We start from the raw sequence: 19,071 nt of genomic DNA on the forward strand, positions 1-19,071 counted from the left end.
AATGGTCTATAAGGAGCCGTGGACTTCACTCTTTCCCAGCCCCAAACTTCAGCTGAGCCTCCCTCATTCAGACACCATAGAGAAGGTATGACGGGTTCCACATCCACAGCGCCAGGAAGACAAAGTGAGTGGCTATCAACATATCAGGGACCTCTTGTTGCATGATGGCTGTCATTTCCCTTTCAATTTTATCATTACACCAACCCTGTGTAGCAGCTGCTCTTCTCCTCATTTTAGAATTAAGGACACTGAAGCTCAACAAGGTAAATTTACTCACCCAAGGTCTCACGGAGCGGTCGAGCTCCAAATCCCACATTCCCTCTGTCCCCTGCACAGTAGGACGGGGCCAGCGGGGTAGTGATGATTGGCCTGGGATGGAATTCCCAAGCTAATGCCCTGATCTGAAAGTGGATGTGACATTAAGGTGGATCTCATAAGGATTAGACACCAGGAAGCTTATAAAAGACTTCGCACAAGATAAGCACCCAATGAATGTTAGCTCCTAAAATTACTCTATCCTCTCGATACTTCCTCTTATCAGGAGAACTACCCGGGACCCTGCTCTGGAGGGGATCTGTCCCTGGAAGGGACAGCACAGACCTGCTTCCTGGCTCATCACCCTGGAGCCCAAAGTGTATAGACAACCCTCAACTTCTCTCCCTCGAGTCAGGGTCCTCCTACCTGCCCAACTGTGCCCCCCATGCTGAGCTGCAGGGAGGCGAATTCGGGTACAGCTGGTACTCTCTTGCTTGAGAGCACCCGTTGGGAGACGGTTCCAGCAGTGGCTTATTCCAGTGGTCCCTGGCTCCCCGCCCAGGGCCAGGCTGGCAGCTGGCGCCTTTCCGCACAAGAGCAGCACCCTCCACCCGACCTCCGGCCCTGGGCCAGCTGCCTCTGAGCTGACAGCATGCTGTCTCCCTCCATGAAGCAGCACTGCCCCCCACAACTTCCCCTCTGGGCTGTGATCTGGGCAGCCTGGCCTTGAACATGGGCGATGGGGGCGGGGTGGAGGGGGGTCCCTATCGGCTGACACCACAATCCCAGCAGAAGTTTGCCCAAGATTACACATCATCTACCTCCTGGTAACTTCTTTTCCTACCAGTTCAGATTTACTGTCTGGAATTACAGAGGTGGGTCTCATTTCCCAAACATTCTGCCACAAATAGAAATTATTGCAACAACCAGAAAATGAAAACAAAAAACAATGAGGGTCATTAAAACATGAGCAACCTCCGTTCAAACTGCAGCTTCTGAAAAGCCCTGTCTCCCTTTCCCCTCCGAGCCTGTCCTGGCCCTTGTTGGATGCCTTCGCCTCCTTAGGTGCTGGGCTTCAGAGGGCACAGTGAAAGCTTGGCCCCTTAGCCTCAGAAAGACTGGGTTCAAAGCCAGGCTCTGCCATGTATCGACCATGGGATTTTAGGCAAGTCTCTGAGCCTCAGTTTCCTCATCTGTAAAATGGGAATAGTAATGTCCGCTACTAAGACTACTGTGGGGATTTGATGAAATGGTGCTCTATGTACAAACCAAATGCTCTAGAGGTGGTGGGAGTTTTCGTTGGCCGCCATGTCTTGGAAATGTCCCAACGCATCCATCTCTTTCCGTTTGCTGGCATGCAGGACTGAGGACAGCACTTCAGAAAATGACTCTGCCAGCTATTAGGCCCTCTGTCATACTCCCCTCTGGCCCGTTGCCTGTCCATGGCCTCTGCTCTTTCTCTAAGAACTGTCCCTTCTACCCTGGGAGTGGTCCCTACGGGCACATCCCCCTGGTCTCAGCTAATTGGCACAGAGGTGACCCCTGATGTGGCCGACTCCATCAGGTACTTCCTCCTAGGGAGTCCCAGGCTCTTTCTGAAGTCGAGCCGGCTGCCGGGCTGCCCTGGCCCGCAAGAGCCGTGGGTCCTGCCTCTCTCCAGCTCCAGTCTGGTTGGACTTCAAGGCCCATCCCTGGGTTCTAGGACATGCCAGAGGCCTCTGGTCAACTCTACCTTTTGCCTGAGCTACTGTGAGCAGAAGAGGCCTATAAGCTTTGGCCCCCAAGACACCTGGGTTCAAATCTCAGCCCTGCTACTTATTAAATGAGTGACCATGGGCAGTGGCTCAGCCTCCCTGAGCCTCAGGCTTCTCGTCTGTAAAATTTCCTTTATCTGCAACAACAATGAAAACCAACTCTCCCGACAAGGCTATTATTATCTGTTTTACCAAAGAGCAAAGCTGAGCGAGAGAGAGCAAGTACCTTGGTCAGGGTCCCTGGGCAGTGAGTGGTGCAGGCCAGACAAAGCCCTCTGAGTCCAGGACCTGACCTTCTCCCCATCTTGCTGTGGTCTGCGGTGAGCCACTCCCCAGCCTGGAACCATCCTTGTGTTCCACAGGCGTCCTCTGCAGACCACCGGTCAACCCATCTGGCAGTGAGGTGGCAGAAGCGGGGGGGGGGGGGGGAGTTGAAGGTCCCCCTGAGCCATACCCGGGAAGTGGCTCCCCAGAAGGGCCTTTGCTTTTTGTGTCATTGACCAGAGTCTGATTTCCTGGCGTCACTCCGTGGCTCCGTGGCTCGGTGGTCCGGAGCACCAGGGGAAGCTGTGGACAGGACGCTGCCCGAGGGAGGGGCTGTTTCATTCCCTACAGCATTCCTGACCTTTGGCACACAGCAGGTGGTCCAGAAACAGGTGTGGAGAAAAGGAGCCCTCTCTCCCACCCCACCCTTCTGCAGACGGGAAGCAGAGGCGCAGAGGGGAGTGGGACTTGCCTACGCACACAGTGAGAGCAGCTGGGCCATAAACCCCAGTTTCCTGTCGCCGTCCCTAAGCCAGGCCCCTCTTGCGCAGGTCCCTGAGAAGACTCGTGGGCAGGAAGCATGCCCGCTGCTCTTCCTGGCTCTCCTCGCCTAGGGCAGCTCCGGGACAGCGGGGCCATCCACTCGCTGGGCTTCGTTTTCGGGTTTGGGGTGCTCGTCTGCAGGGGGCATGCCCAGCCAAGGCAGACGGCTCGGACATGCCACCATCCTCGGGAACCACAGCCCACGGAGGACACAGCGGCTCTGGCAGCCACCTGCCCAGGAACCCAACAGGGCAAATGCACAAAGACACAGCCACGCACTTCCCGAGAGAGCCCTCACCCCTCCGGAGCACACAACGACACACCTGTGTGCCTGACAGTCCAGAAGCTGCCTTCCTGGGGTCTCCCCGTCACGGCATCCACCCATGGGGAGGACACCCCTGTGTGGGAGGAGCAGAGGGGTTGGACAGCGAGAGTTATCTGGGAGTTCGTCTGCGGGTACCATCAGCTCCTTCTCTTTTTCCAACTCTGGGGTATTTTTAAACCCACATTTGCAGGGAGAAACCTGCTCCTGCCATGTGCCACTGAACTGTGAGAACCTGCTGGATGGGTTAATTGCGACTCTGACTCACAGTCTCGGGGTTCTGGGGCTACAGGGTCCCGGTAACAGAGCTTGTGTCACTGCCCCTGCTCAGCCACGTGGATCCTTCACTTCGGTTCACGCTTAGCTCCCCAGGGAAGCCGGGCCACATCCTCAGAGGGAACCCCGCAGGCTGGCCCCGCAGGCCCCTGGGAGCCCTGACTCTGAAAGGGGCGCCCCTCCTCCTCAGCGCTCGGAGAGGGAGTGTTTAACTTCCCTCGACCTCCTGAAACACTGGCCTTGACCTCACCAGATGGTGTTGCTACAGCTCAGTGAATAGATGCACAAGTTTGGAACAAGAGCCTGTGGCTGGGGAAACAGGAGGGAGCTGCCTGCCCTCTGGCTCCTCGCTGGCACGTGTGCACTGAGGACAATGACATCATTCCCGACAAAAGCCCTGCAAAGTAGGGATCACTGTGCCCGGAGAAAACCAAGGCTCAGAGAGATTTTGTGACCAGTATAAGCTAGTAAGGGACCATGCTGGGGTTTGAACTCACTTCTGCGTGGCTCCCAAGGCCACATCTTAGGGTGGACAGTAGAGCATGGGCTGCCCAAGTTCGTGCCCCAATGGCACCATCCAAGTTCTTTAACCCTCTGGGCTTTTCTCTATTGAAAAATCGAGTAAAGGAATAGTGCCTACCTTACAGGACTACTGTGCATGGCAAGGCGCTTGGGATGGTGTCTGCCCTGAGGAGGTGGTGAGCGCTCAGTGATGGCCCTGGGTGACGGGGCCCATCGGAGCCCAGCCAGCTGCTCCCCACCCTGCCCAGCGGCCCAGCCACGTCCACCTGTCCTTGTTCCTTCGCTCTCTCTCCCCACAGCTGCCGGGAGACTCTTCCCCAGGTCTCTGCAGCTCGCTCCCTCCCTCCTTCCAGCCTCTGTGCAAATGTCACCTGCTCACCGAGGCCCTCCTTGAGTCTCCCTTTCGAAAATGGCAACCCCTCCCCGCCCCTGCCCTCTCCACACCCTGACCCCATTTTGTCTTTCCAGCATCTGGCTCGCAGCCGACTGTGGGTTTTCCTTCTCTAGCACGGCTACCGCTCCTGTCCCCCCTTACAATGCCTGCTCCTAAGGGAACAGGGGCGACTTTTGTCTGTTTTCTGCATAGCCATATCCCCAGTGCTTCTCAGCAGAGGGCTATGTTGTCCCCTACCCGGGGGTATCTGTCAATGTCTGGAGACATTTTGGGTCGTCACAATCGGTGTGGGAGGGTGCTACTGGTAGCTAGTGGGTAGGGACCTAGGATGCTGCTGAACATCCCTCAATGCACAGGACAGCTCCCTCCCCACCAGACAAAAGAATAATCCAGCCACAAATGCCAGTAGTACTATAGCTATATCTCCATTACTTAGAACAGTAGCCGGTACGTGCATAGTAGGTGCTCAATAAATGCTTCTTGTGGAAGAATGAAGAGCTTCTATCACCACTGTCGTCATCATTATTACTTAAGAACAGATATGGTCAAGGATAATCCTTAAGAATGGCTGTCACGTGAGCACTCATGGCCAATAGGTCATACTGTGACCTGTAACTTCTTCCTTTTGGTCGGGGCTCTGCCCTCAGGAGCGCCCAGAATGGGCTGCAAACTGCTCCTTGCTGGGCCGTTGTGAGCAGGACCGTCCATGCTGTGAGGCCCCCTGAGAGCTCAAGTGATGCCAGCCTGGCCCAGGGGCTGCCAGCAGGGAACGTCAGTCCTCACCCCCTTGTCACCCCAACATTTGCCCCCACACTGAAACACTCAGGACCTCGTGGTGAACTAGGCAAGGAGCCACCTCCATAGGCCTTTCAGGGCGACCCCAGCCAAATCCTGCACCCCCAGGCCTCTCTCAGCCCAGGAGATTCATGGGTGCAGTGAATTGTGCTGTTTGGGCTCCTTTCAGGAAAGGGCAGAAGGTGGGTGTGGGGACATCCAGGGAGGCACAGGTGTTGAACCTGCCCTTGCCCAGCACAGCCAGAAAGGGGATACTTTGTTATCTTGCTGACCTAACACATTACAATTGACATTCTTTTTGAAGAGATGGGGTCTTGCTATGTTGCCCAGGCTAGTCCCAGGAGTGAGCATAGCTCACTGCAGCCTCGAACTCCAGGGCTCAAGGGATCCTCCAGCTTCAGCTTCCCAGTAGCTGGGACTACAGGCGTGTGCTGCCTCACCTGGCGACCACTGACAATTTTAAAGAGCCAGTGCAAGCAGCCCAGGCTCAGTCCTCACCCTCTTGCAAATGCGCAGAACACCTGAGATGCATGAAACACCACACAGCTGTATTCTCAGGGGAGAGTGGGGCAGTATGAAAGGGAAGGACACTTTTGCTTTGGGTCCTATCTCACCTCCAGAACAGGCCACCACAGCCCCGCCCCCAGCCATAGGCCCGACACTGGCACCCAGCGCATGTTCCCACTGAGAATTCCCACTTGAGATTCACAACTTTCCCTTCCTGCTGCCCGCCCCTCCCCAGCTCCCCAGGCCTCTGTCCCTGCAGCCTTCTTGGGCTCAGTAGCTGGGCCTTTCTCTGCAGAACTGTGAGGCTGGCAAAGTACAATCTCCTCTCTCCTGTCTGCCCCTCTGATCTTCCGTCCTCTCCCTCCCCTGTTCAAGGTCTTGAAAGCTCCTAAACTAGTCATTGATGCTAAGGCTTAGTAGCTGACATAAGTGGGTACAAGGCCATGAGCTAAAGAAATGAGTCTCTAAGGGTGGAATATTAGGCATCAGACAGCTAGGTCTAGGGGAACCGGGGGCAGAGGCTTTCCTAATGTCCCCTGCAGACACATGTATTTGACCCCAATTCTGCCAGGGAATAAGACTGGCCATAAACCCAGGATGGAATGACAAGAGCAGGCACATACCAAGCAACTACGTGGAAATGAGCCAGGAGGCTGTCTGTGTGTGGCTGGCCCAGCAGGCCAATGGCTAGAAACTAGGGCTAGACATGCCAGCTGCCACCAGGGACAGGGCTTGGTGGGGACTGGGTCACAACCCCTCCGTCCTCACTTTCTGGGAATTTGAGCTCAACCTGTGAGCTACCCTGCTGCAAAAATTCACAGCACTTCCCCAAGCTCGAAGGACAGCGTGAGGGATTTTAGCTACGCAGCCACCCCTCTCAAGTCCAATGTCTGAGAGTCAGGCTGGGGGCTGGAGAAAGCAGATTCCACAACACCAGCCCTGAACACCTGCAGTGAACTGGACGCTGTCATCTGTGACCTTTCTTTACTCTCACAACACCCTGCTGCCCCCATTTTACAGATGAGGCAACTGAGCCTCCAGGTGGTTCTGTAATTTGGCCGATATCACACAGTCGGTGACAGAGCTGGGTTTGGAGCCCACGTTTTCCACGACAACCTAAGGTGGTCTCTTCCAACCAAGTGTGAACAATGTGGCCAACCTCTCCTTGCCCCATATCCTCTCTCCAGCCCCAAGTCACAGAACCCCAACTTATAAGCCTGAGAATGGTTGAGCTCTGGTGGTGCCAGGGTTGCAGCCAACCAGGATGCTGGGGTTGTCATGTCACCAACAGCCTGATGCATGACAAGGCCACTCCCCTATCTTCTGCGGAACTGGACAAGTGTGGACAGGGTGGCCCTCAACTACCCAGCCCCTCAGTGTACCCACTGCCTCCAAATGACAAGACGGAGGTGTAAGTTTGGGGTTGGGATGTCTCTGGCACAAACACAAATTCCACCCATTTAGGCACCCTGGGGACCTGGCCATGAGATGAGATGCCCCCAGCTACCTCCAGATGCCATGTCAGCCGAGAAGACAGGCAGAGCTGTGGCGTCTCAGGCAGGCAGGAGACTTGGGCATGAGAGCCTGGCTTTCAGGTGTAACAACTAAAAGGTGTAATCAACCTTTCACCAAGATGCCTGTGGCCCTGAGATGTCCTGAAACCAGGAAACCAGGTGCAGTCCAGAGTGCCCCCACCCTCATGCGCAGTGCAATCCTGGCTGTTCATTCATCAAGCCCTGGGGTTTGTGAAGATTGAGGGGAATGGGTTTGAGGTGGCCAGAAGGGGACCCTCATCTTGTGCTCCATAGGATGGATGTGGAGCAAGAGCCAGCGCTGGTGACAGCTGGTGTGTGATATCTGTCAAACAGAGACAGGCTCCCACTTGGGGACCCTGTCCCGGGTCCTGCTCTTACCCAGTCACTGACAATCCAGTGCAAAGTGGGCAAATGCCTTCCTTTCTCTGAACAAGAGCCCCCCTCAACCATAAACGGGGCCATTGATGTGCCTGGCAGGTACCAGGGGTCACGTGAGAGCCCCCAGCACAGGGTGAGCACTGGAGCAGCTGGTCAGAATACCAGCCTCTTTCCTCCCCCGCCAGGTTCCCGGGAACTCTCTCTCAAGTCCTTTTAGGTGGCAGGAAGTGATAATTTGATTTCACTTTAAAATTGTTAACAAGCTGCACCTTCATCAATTGCCTAATTAGGATGAGAGCAAAGAGACAGATCAAGTAATTAAAGTTGGGGGGGCTCTGGAGTGACGGGGAAATGTTCCGGCGCGTGCCTGGGTGTTGCTACCTCACACCCAGTACCTGCGGGGGGTCCCCATCGGGCCACCCCCTTCTGCCCCGCGTGTCCATCTGTGCTGCGTGGCTCCCGGCACGGACACTTCCTCCTCCCAAGCCGCCCGGGGATCCTCGCTGTCCCCGCGGCCAGCAGGGAGGAGTCCGGGGCAGGCAGGTCCCACCCGCCCCGGGAGAAGTGAGGCCACCCCGCAGGCTGTGATAAGCAGGGAGTTCGACCCGCCTAGACCCGGCAGCCCAGCTCAACAGGTGGTGGTGGGCTTTCCCTTCGTGCATTATCCGGATAATCTCTACCAGTCCCACTCCAGTCGGTCGTGGGGAAGTCTGCCCTCAGCTTCGGAGTGGGCAAACTGCCTAGCAGCTTCTGCAAAGAGGGGGCGTCATCGCTCCCCCCGCACATCCTTGAGACAGACAGACAGACACACACACACACGCACGCCGGCCCTGCCACCACCCTGCCCCTTCCAGGCAGCGCGCACGCGGGGTGCTCTCGGGTCCCCGCTCCTGGCTACGCGGTAACGGGGCGCAGCCCGGCGCAGTGGCACCGGCGGGAGATGGTCCCCCACGGACCCTCCAGGACTGGAGAGCCGCTCTCCCCGCTCTTCCAGGCTCTTACCTCGCCGGAGCGGCCGCGACCCCCGAACGAACGTCCCTCGCCGGCTGGGCGCGCGGGCCGGGAGGTGCCGCGCGAGGCTGCCCCGGGCGCCCTCCCCGTCCGGTCAGCGCGAGCCGCTGGGCGCCAGCGACTGTGGCCACCGCGGCTGCAGCTCGAGCCCCGGACCCCGCGAGGGCGGGGCCGGCGGGGCGGGGCCGTGGGCGGGGCCTGGGCCGTGGGCGGGGCCTCCCCGCCCCGCGCCGCCGGCTGCCGGAGGGCTTGGGGCCCGCGTGGATGCTGCGGTTCACCCGAGCGGTGAGCGCCTCTGAAGGAAGAACCCTCGTGGGTCTGCGGGCGAAGGGTGGGGCTGGGCTGGGAGAGGAGAGGCCACCTGGAAGGCTCTGGCTGAGAACCCTGCCTTGAATCAGACCTACCTCCAAATTCCAGCTGCTGCTTTTTAGTAACTGATGAGGAGGAGGAGGGGGAGGACGGAAAGACGCCAGCCAGTATTCGCTGAGCACTTGCTCATGTGAGTGTGCCAGGCATTGCTCAAACAGCTTTGCATGCGATAAGTCATTTCACCCTCACACAAATTTGGTTTTACAGATGAGAAAACAGAGGCCCAGAGAGGTGAAGTCATGTCTAAGGACACACAGGCGAGAAATGGCAGAGCCAGGATTGCGGCTCGTCTGTCTGGCTCCAGAACTGTGCTTTTAAAGCCCCGCTTTGCTTCTTTCCCTGCGTGGCCTTGAGCAAATTGTTTGCCCTTCCAAACTATAAAATGAAAGTACATGTACAAAAATGGCAGCAACTCACATTTTATAATTTCTTCTTTCTGCAGCTTCTATGTGTCCTGTATTCTCTGGGTCCTGGAAACCCAAGAGGTGCTCAACAGATATTTGTTAATTGGTGGCTGATCTGAAAGCTGCAGCTGGAGCCAGGGTGGCCCATTTAGCCAGGGTAAGGGACCCAAGGGCTAACCCTTCCTGGCTTGAGTATTCTCCCATCCTCATTTCTCTGAAGTGGCAGCCTGACCAATGTCCTTGTCCAACATATTTGTGCAACTTGTTCACTGACCATAGCTTTTACTGTAAGAGAGAAGGTCCCCCCCCCCCCCCCCCCGCAAGGACAAGCCACCAGGACGTAAACTTGGCCTGCCAGGCTGTGGGAGCTTCCTCTAGAAGGTCTGTAAAATCCCTACATGGGTGGTCAAAGATATGGAGTATACACACGTTTGGGAAAAAGTAGGTTGCAAAATAATGAGACATCGGCAGTGAATGTATTTGTTAAAAACTGTAGACAGCAGCGTTAAAGAAGCTGCTACGTTGCTGAGGTCTCCTGATATGGGGGGACATTGCCACATGCGAATGTGGTCACGTGGAGTTGGGACAACTGAAGGGTTTTGGAAAGGATACACCAAGTTTCTACTCACAGCATTTTAGGCCTATGAAATTCCCAGCTTTTTCTCCCTTTTCCCACCTACCCCAAGAATGTCTCTCCCCCTGTCCCCCAGAACTCCCCAATGGAGAGGAGGCCTCACTCCGTTGGTGGGTGTCCACATCTCTCAACTGGGTTGGGTGCCCGTCAATTTCTCAACCTCCTTCATCCCCAAACTCTTCCAAATGTGCTGATTTCTTCTGCATGGCTTGCCCTCTTCTACACTTGGAGAGCTCCTATACATCCTTCAAGACCTTATTCAGTTTGCTCCCTCTGGCCCAAGAATTGACTTCTTCCTCTCCTTGGGGCCCAGGAATTTCTTTTCCAGCTCTCACCAGTGTGAGAATGATGAATTTGCCATCTGTCTCCCCACCTATGCAGTGAGCTCCTTAAACAGAAGGCCCGGCACATAGTAGGTGCACAGATAGTGTTTGCTGAATGCATGACTATAAGTTGTATATATTTCCCCAAGACTAACGCTGTCAAGGAGAAAACCACCAAACGAAACCTTGGGTGGAGCTGGATTAGTGATATGAAAAGATGAAATCGGCACCGCAGCCAGGAGATGCACCTTTCTCAAGGTCTGCAGTCAACATTCCCAGAAAGGCCAGAAGGGCTGGCCTGGGATCCGTGTCCTCCCGCAGGGTCACCTCTGCTGGGCAGCAGCCATGTCCTCCGGCATGTGTGTATGGGCTGGGTCCGGGGGAAGGGAGCAACCTGCCTGGCCATGGGTGGGAGTGGCTGGGGCAGGGGTTTTCTTCCCTCCTGGGCTGATTGGGGGATCCAAGAATGTCCACGTGCTTCCGTCCCCTCTGTGATCTGTGTGACCCTGTTCTCTGGATCATCTTGCAATGCCTGTGGTGAAGTAACAGACCAAGTGCCTGCAGAAGAAACCCTTTAAGAGGAAACTTGTCTCCAGGGGTGCTGAAGCCCCTCCCCATCTTCTGCCCAAGGCAAGTGGAGGAGACCTCAGGACATGAGTGACTGAGAGAAAGAGATTTGGGTTCCACGGAATGAGGTCTTCTCCTGGCTCTGCCCCAACTAGCAGTGTGATCATGGACAAGTTACTTAACCTCTCTGAGCTTCAGTTTACTCCTTTATACCCAAGGCTGATGTCATGGGTGCATAACTTATGCAGCCACACAGCCCTGCTTTTACGAAGGCTCTGTTTAATGATCTGCTTTTGCCATCCTGAAATTCTTAATCAGTTTTAAACAAGGGGCTGCATTTTAATTTTTGCACTGGACCCCACAAAATTATGTCACTGCTGCTGCTGATAACATCAGCATCACTGGGTTATTGTGACACCTCCACAAGCTCGTGTTTGCATGAGTGTCTGACACATAGTAGGCTCTCAACAGAAGTTAGTGTCTCTTCCTCTGATTTGGCTGTCAAGGGTGAATAGAAATTCACCAGGTAGGCAGAGGGGTGGGAAGGGAGTTTTGGGCAGAGGGGCCCGCATGGGCAAAGGTCTGAGGATCTGAGATTACATTCGGGGAACAGCAAATGGTGAGGGGGAGCGTGGGGGTGGGAAGCAAAGGAGATGGAACTGAAGAGACAGGCTGGGGCCAGAGTGTGAAAGGCCTTCTGGTTCTTTTAAGGAGTTTGGCCCTCAGGCTCAGGGACCTGTGAGCAGGGAGCCCCAGGAAGGGAGGGTGGGTGGGCATGGAACGCCAGCATCCCTACCCCGCACTCAGCTGTGGACTGTTCAGATAATGAGACAGGCAGTGGATGGCGTGGGTGGGAGCCCTGCTTGGAGGCTGCCAATACGGCGTGTTTGAAACGTTTGCTGTAGACATAATGGGAAAATGCTGTAGGTGTAAAAGCCAACAGCTGTGCTTGGGGACTTGGGGACTCCAGGCCCGATGAATAATGGAGCAGCCCTTCTTCCCTGTGTCTCTTTTTCTGTCCTTTCAATAATTCATGTATTCCCCATTGGTTGAGGAGTTTCATAAAACCACAGCTTTCTCTGAATCCTGGGCCAATCTCGGCCAGTCTGATGGTTTCATGCATTAGGTCTAAATTAGAAACATACACACACATGTGCGCATTCAGCTCTGCGGAATGTGCCTTGTGTGCGTGACAAGGACGATGCCCAGTTATGTCTGGAAGGAGGAAAGGTCTTCCAGCAAGGCAGCCTCCTCCCAGCCCCTTGAAAGTGCAGGTGGTGACACGTGTCACTTCTAGGTGGAAGCTTTCAGAGCCACTGGGTCCTGTGCCACCCTATTCTCCCTGCCTTTGGGATTGTGGAGACAGGCGTCAGGCTCTGTTATTTCAAATGCCCATGTGATGGCAAGAAGTAGACCTTCCTTGCTGACCTCTGATAGACACACACCATGAGCTATGTGTACCTTCAAGTACACCCTGATTCATCTATTTAGAAGCAAATGGGTGACACTCCCAGTATAGCTGGGGGTGGGCTGGGGAATCCCAAAGTGCAGATCTAAGTGGTCATCATCACTGATGTGGGACGATCAATACAGATGAAAGCAGCTGCCATAGTGCTGGAGATGGGGGAGATTAGAGCTCTCAGTAGACTCAGGCCAGGCTTGAAATGGGCATGACCTGAAGGTGTGCAGGGCATATGTGTGTGTGTGTGTGTGTGTGTGTGTGTGTGTGTTTTAGGGGGTTGGGGAGGTGGAGGAAGGCCCCATGAAGCTGGGAGGGTGTAGGTGGGCAGAACTGGGCAAGGCCAGAGCAGGGGAACTGGGCTCTGTGTAGAGCTGCCCCTATGGAGGATTGGCTAATAATTTTATTTTAATACTTCTTACAACTAATACCAATAACACACCACACACTGTGTGTTCTCCATGTGTTAAGGCATTTGGTTCTCATACAACCCTGTGAGCTAGGACATTACTAGCTGCTATGTCCAGATGAGCAAATGGAGGTTTAAAGAGGTAATTTGCCCTAGAAATGGCCAAATTATAGTGTTCAAAGGCGAATAGCACGTTTAGGCTCTGCCCGCATCAGCATCACCCGTGCCGTGAGTGGGCGCGACAGCCAGAATCTTTAGGCCGCTGTCAGGGCCCAGGCGCGCAGGGCTGGCCTCAGCTGGGGAGCCGGGGAGCTGTTTCAGAGCCGCACAATCCGGACGACTCAGCAAACAGGGAGGTGGAGGCGACAGGGTCAGTGGCCAGAAGGCACAAGAAATGTTGTGCTTCAGAAAGCAAGAGACTGATTCTCCATTCTTCATCATGAAGGAGGCTGGGTCACACGTGGCACTTCCTGTCTGAGCTGGTTGACGGGGACCTGGAAGGTGGGGCTGTGCATTGCATACGCTAAACCTCTGGGTGACATGCTTGCCCACCTGCTCTTCCACACCATGGACTTAGTCCTGTACATTTCCCTCTTTGTGCCTTGGACTTGACTTTGCTGGTGTGTGGGGGAGGTGGGGTCTATAGGAACACAGGCTCTACCTCACCCCTCCCTGGCTCGTTCATCCCTCGCCACATCCCTCCTTTTCCCACCACCTCTCCGTTCAGTCTGAGCTGTTCCCCAGGGCCCCTCCCAGCTAACACCCCTCTCCTGGCCACAGCCACTAAGTGCCTTGTCAGGGCGCAAATGAAGCCTGCTAAGAACCGATTTCATTTCTTCGTTGAGAGTGTGCTCTCCCCTGTTCTCCATGCAGCAGAGTGTGAAACCTGGGATTGTTCACACAGCCATCCGTGTCCCTGCCGGGTGACCGAGCAGCCACTTGTACTCCCACTAGCTGTTCACGCTGCCCTCCCGGCTGCCCCAAGACCAGCTGTTCAGCCTCTGCGCTCATCATTTGTCCCCTTGGTAACTAGATTATTGCTTATAAAACAGTTCCAAGGGCAAGGGAGCCCATTGCCAGAATGCAGACTCCTCTCCATTTTGACTGCTGAGAAAGTTACAGGGTGTTAAAGGAAACGACACGGAATGAAGGCCCTGGATGGGGCAGAATACATCAGGAGCAGGCAAGAAAGGAGCCCTGGCAGGGAGGGCCAGAGGGCGGCTCAGGCAGGTGCACTCAAATGGGGTCAGCACCCGGACAGCTCCCTGCAGTGGCTAAGGAACCAGGAGGTTGGGGGAGGATCTTAGCAAAAGGTGATTGCAGCCTTATAAGCCCCAGACTTTTCCTTGTTTTCTACTGAACTCCATAAAACTTCTCCAGCGACTCGTGCCCTGGGGCCTCAGGGAGACAACTGTCTCATCTGATAAGCTGATCCCTGCCAATATCAGAATAGATTCACACGGGTGATCAACAGGGGACTTCTGGAGGCTCTGCTCATGAGGAGGGTGGCCGCAGTGGTTGCCAGCTCAGCAAGCTTGTGGATGGCTCCAAGGGAGGGGAGGTCAGGCAGGTGGCCACCTCCCACAGGGCGAACCCCATAGGGCAGACTGGGTGGCAAGGTTGGGGAAAGGCTCCCCAAACAAAGCCCAGGGCCCTGGCGGGTGGGGACTGGGATGGGGCTGAGGAGAAAAGGAGAGGAAATGAGAGCGTTTCCATGTATTTCAGAACAAAAAAAGCAGGATTAGGTTCACACCATTTCCCAATTACCTGGCTCCTGGGATGATAGAAAATAACATCTTAAATAGCCATTTCCTAGCTTTGAAGTTAATGAAAAAGCTTTGAAAGAGTGATTTTCTAGGCAGGCGGCACCTGGGAAGGAAGCATGTGTGCCATCGGGGAGCCAGCCAGCAGTGGCAGCGCCAGAGGTGTCCCCCCTCCAACGCCCACCACCAAGACAATGTCCAGCTGTAGGTCTGTTTAAGGCGCTCACCAGCTCCCACCCCAGGCTGGGTAAAACCCCCTCTCTAGGCAGCGATTATGGCTGGAGAAAAGGGTTATTCTACCGGGACAGCTTTCTGGGGGGCAGTTTGGCAGCATGGATCAAAAGCCTTGCAGTTGTTCTTGCCCCTCTTCTAGTAATCTATGAGCAATATTCATTATGGTTTTATTTTGTGATAGAAATGAATAGGGAAATCCCTAAATTATATACTAGGTAATTAATATATTAGGGAATTAACTAGCTTAAATATTTCACACCCGTAGGATAGAATGTTATATGGCCATTAAAAATAGAGTTTTTATTCACCATGATCAAATGGGTTTCATTCCAGGGATGCAAGAATGGTTCAACATATACAAATCAATAAATGTTATTTACCACATTAAACAGACTTAAAATGAAAAACCATATGATCATCTCAGTAAATGCAGAAAAAGCATTCGACAAAATCCATTCGACCCCTTCATGATGAAAACCCTTAACAAACTAGACTTAGGAGCACATATCTCAAAATAATAAAAGCCTTATATGACACACCCACAGCCAACATTATACTGAATGGGGTAAAGTTGAAAGTGTTACCCCTAAAAACTGGAACAAGACAACAATGCCCGCTTTCACTGCCACTGTTCAACATAGTACTGGAAGTCCTAGCCAGGGCAATTAGGCAAGAGAAAGAAATAAAGAGCATCCAAATCAGAAAAGAGGATTATAGCCATCCTTGTGGGTGTGACATCGGGGTGCAAGGAGTCTGGGAAGATGTTAGTGGCAGTGAGAAGGGGGTGGGGACGGCCTTTGCTGACACCCCAGCGATGCCACTCTGCCGCGGGCCCCAGCTGCCCTTTCCACGCTTGGCAAACAGGCCTCCCAGAGAAAGGGGCTGCCTCTGGTTATCTGGAAGCCTCTCACTTCTGGAAACCTTGATTAAGAATGACACACCCCTGAGCCATCGCTTGTAAAGACCACAGACTCTGGTCTTGCAAGAGGACAGAGAAGACCCCCACTTGCCCAGACACTGCCATTTACTGGCAAGTGCCCAGGATTTCCTGGCAGTTTCTGACCTTTTGTAGGAGAGAGTTAGCTGAGGCTGTGTTCCCACCCCTTTTCTGAGACAGTGACAGTAACCGATGGCCCCAGGTGAAAGGACAAGGCTGCTAGTGGCTGGGGACCTGGGAAGCGGCACCCTGCACAGCCGCTTAGTCACTACTGTGCTAAGGAGCAACCATCTCCCTCCGGGCCTTGCTCTCCTTATAAAGACCCCATAGGAGCCACGTGGCCACCCCCAGATAGATGCTTCCAGATCTCCCGGAGTGGGAGAATTTCAGTCCATCCTGTGCCCCTGTCAGGCAGGAGGGTGATCTTTATTATTCAAATGAGCAAATTAAAGATCAGAGGGATTAAGTGCGCTCACACAGGGTCAATCGGTTAAGTTTAAGATTAAACTGGGATCCACTCATTCAACACGCCTGGCCTGGCAGGGTGGGGGGACCCAGCTACGCTCCCCCACTGCAGGAGCGACAGGTCTCCAGGCACTGCCCTGTGCCCCAGCGGCACGCAGACGGTCTCCCACCCAGACGCCAGCCTAGCATGCCATAGCAGAGTCGTGAAACAGCCTTGGAAAAGAAGGAACATATTCCTCCCCCTGTGGGGTGTCCTCTGTGTGCCCCACTTTGCCCACCCGCACGGACAAGCCCCTGCCCTGCCCTGTGACTTGGGCTCTTTAGGCCCTGAGATTAGGAAGCCTGTTAAGTATCCTGATAAGCTTTTACCCATAGTGCACCCTGGGCTGAAGGATGGGATCGGAGTGACTTTGCTCCCTAGGGGACATTTGCCAAATGTCCAGAGACATTTGGGGGGGCTTATGACTGACATCTAGTGGGCAGAGGCCAGGGATGCTGTTAAACATCCCGCAGTGCACAGGACAATAAAGGGTATCGCAGCCCAAAGTGCCGCTAGAGCCAAAGGGTGCGAAACCCTGAAATAAAATATCAGATTCACAAGCTTAGAGTGGGGTAGGGACATCTCCCAGAAGGTGAGGTGAGGTGCAGGTGGGGCAGGTGGCAGAGTGCCGGGTGACCCTAGAGCTGCTCCTGGTGGGCCTGGTTCGTGTCCATGGCCCCAGCAGAGGTACCTGCTGTCTCTTTTACTTTCATATGTGCCCCTGTTTGGCCAGTTGTTATATAGTCACTCTAATGTTAGGTGCGAACAACAGCTACTCCCTGGGGGGTAAAAGCTCCTGGACCAGAGGTCAGTGCTCTGCTCCTTTCAAATCTCAGCAAAGCCTGGAGACAGACGGGCATCAGGGGAGCCTGGGGAGGGATGGGAACCTTCCCAGACACAGAAATCACACAGGGCCTTGGGGACCAAATCATCCGCCCAACTCATGAGATGATTACTCTGCATTTTTTTGGCCCAATAAAATTTCCCAGTGTCTCCTCTCTGGCCTTTAATCTTTTCTCCTCAGTTATTGTTTTTTGTTCTGTTTTGTTTTGCTATAAATTGCTCTTGGCGCAGCAAGTGAGTTTCAGGCCAATGATCCCTGGGCAAGGAGGAACCACAGAGAATGCTGCTCTCTCTCTCTCTCATGCCTCACAAACCCTCAGGAGCTCTTTGACGTTGAGCTGTTCTCCCCTGGACCTTCCCCCAGCCCAGTGAATTCCCATAGAACTTTAGAGGCCAAGAGTGGGTCACAGGAGTCCTCACTCAAGTCTCATGGTGTCACACGCTCTTACCTGCACCAGCCATTGGCAAGGAGAAGAGAAACCCCATGATTGGCTTTCACCAATGAACGTCCACCCCCAGAGCCCTGGAGGACCCAGGGAGTACATGGTTGCCCCAAATCAGCCCCAAAGTGGGGTTCCTATTAGCAAACAAAACCAGAGGAATGTCTACCAGGTAAGCCATGGACATTTAGGCTGTTTCCCGTGAGCTGTGAAGTACATGTACCAGATAAGGCATCTGCCCACTCCAGCCCCTTCTCAGAGGGGACCTGCCTTTGTTCATCTCCTTCATGACGGGGTGGGCTCAGGGGTGTGACATATTCTGTGTCACACAACCTACTCTCCTCAGCCACGGAAGAATGGACCAGAAATTGGGACCCTGAACCCCGGACAGCCAATCCATGGGCTTGCCAGTGACCGATGACGCGGCCAGACCCAAAAGTGCACCAGGCCACCAGATTCCCCTCCTCAGGGAGAAGTACCGGGAGAGACCCATTAGCCAATGGATGCTGCCCCGAAAAGGACACCCAGAGAGGACAGAGAAGAGCTCCGTTTGCCCAGACACCGCCGTCAGAGGCCGCAGAGGGGCCAGGAGAAGGTGTGGTCGGTGGAGCTTTTGAGGAAACAGCCCAGCTGGGGAAGAAGAAACATACTCAGGAGGTTATATCCTGTGTGCATCCATTTATAGAACACTGTAGAAACGACACCGTTACAGTGATGGAGAACGGATCTGCGGTTGCCAGGGGCTACGGTAGGGGGTAGGTGTGAGGAGAAAGGGGTGGCGCAGGGAGTTCCTTTCTGGATAGCAGAGTTTCAGGTCCTGATTATGGTGGTGGCTGTGTGAATCTATACATGTGACCTCACAGTCACACACACGCGCACACACACACACACACACACACACACGCACACACACAGTGTATGTGAAGCCTGGGGAAATCCAGCCAGTGCCTGCAGTGCAGCTAACAGTATGTTCCATGTCACTTTCCTGGTTTTGGTCACGTAGTATTGTCACCGAAGATATTCTCACTGGGGCAGCCAGGTAATGGGTACAAAAGGACTCTGTATGTATTATTTTTGCAAATTCTTTTGAGTCTTAAACTATTTCAAAATGACAAGTTTTAAAAAGATAAAGAGAAGCTGAGAAGCTTCTATGAGTGGCAGAAAAACATCCAGCCCCCGAGCTGCCTCGGATCCGGAGGTTTGTAGCGCCAGCCCCTGGCGGGGTCCATCTGCGTTTATTGCCTGAGGAAAACAAACACCTAGCGCCTAAGTCTTTGTGTGTACTTTTGGTTATTTCCTTAGAAATAAAATTTCACAAAGCAGAATTTCTGTGCGTAAGCACATTTTTAAGACTCTTGTTACTTGGTGCCAAATTGCCCTCCGAAAAGATTGTACCAATTTATATTCCCACCCGCAGGGTATGGGAGAGCGACTTCCCCAACTCTTGCCAGAACTGGGTTTTAATCTTTAAAAGAAAGTTTAATGTTTGCCAAGTTGACAGATAAAACATGGGATCTCATTGTTCTTTTTCCTCCAGGAATTCTAAATTCTTTCCTTGGACCAAGTCGGACCGAGTAATTGGCTACTTACCTGGAGACGTGGGTCCAGCTTCTCGGCCAGTCACTTCA

General features: G+C 54.0%; 1 protein-coding gene across 1 annotated transcript in view; it reads right to left on the bottom strand.

Moving 5' to 3' along the window:
- Positions 1–8,673, bottom strand: part of CACNG5 (calcium voltage-gated channel auxiliary subunit gamma 5) — a 40,956-nt gene extending 32,283 nt beyond the window's left edge. The window contains exon 1 of the mRNA XM_045569613.1: positions 8,548–8,673. The gene's annotated coding sequence lies outside the window, so the exon portion shown is untranslated. The remainder of the gene's footprint in view (positions 1–8,547) is intronic.
- Between the last annotated feature and the right edge of the window lie 10,398 nt (positions 8,674–19,071).

This window comes from Lemur catta, chromosome 15 (assembly GCF_020740605.2).
Source record: "Lemur catta isolate mLemCat1 chromosome 15, mLemCat1.pri, whole genome shotgun sequence".
Taxonomy (NCBI): Eukaryota; Metazoa; Chordata; class Mammalia; order Primates; family Lemuridae; genus Lemur; species Lemur catta.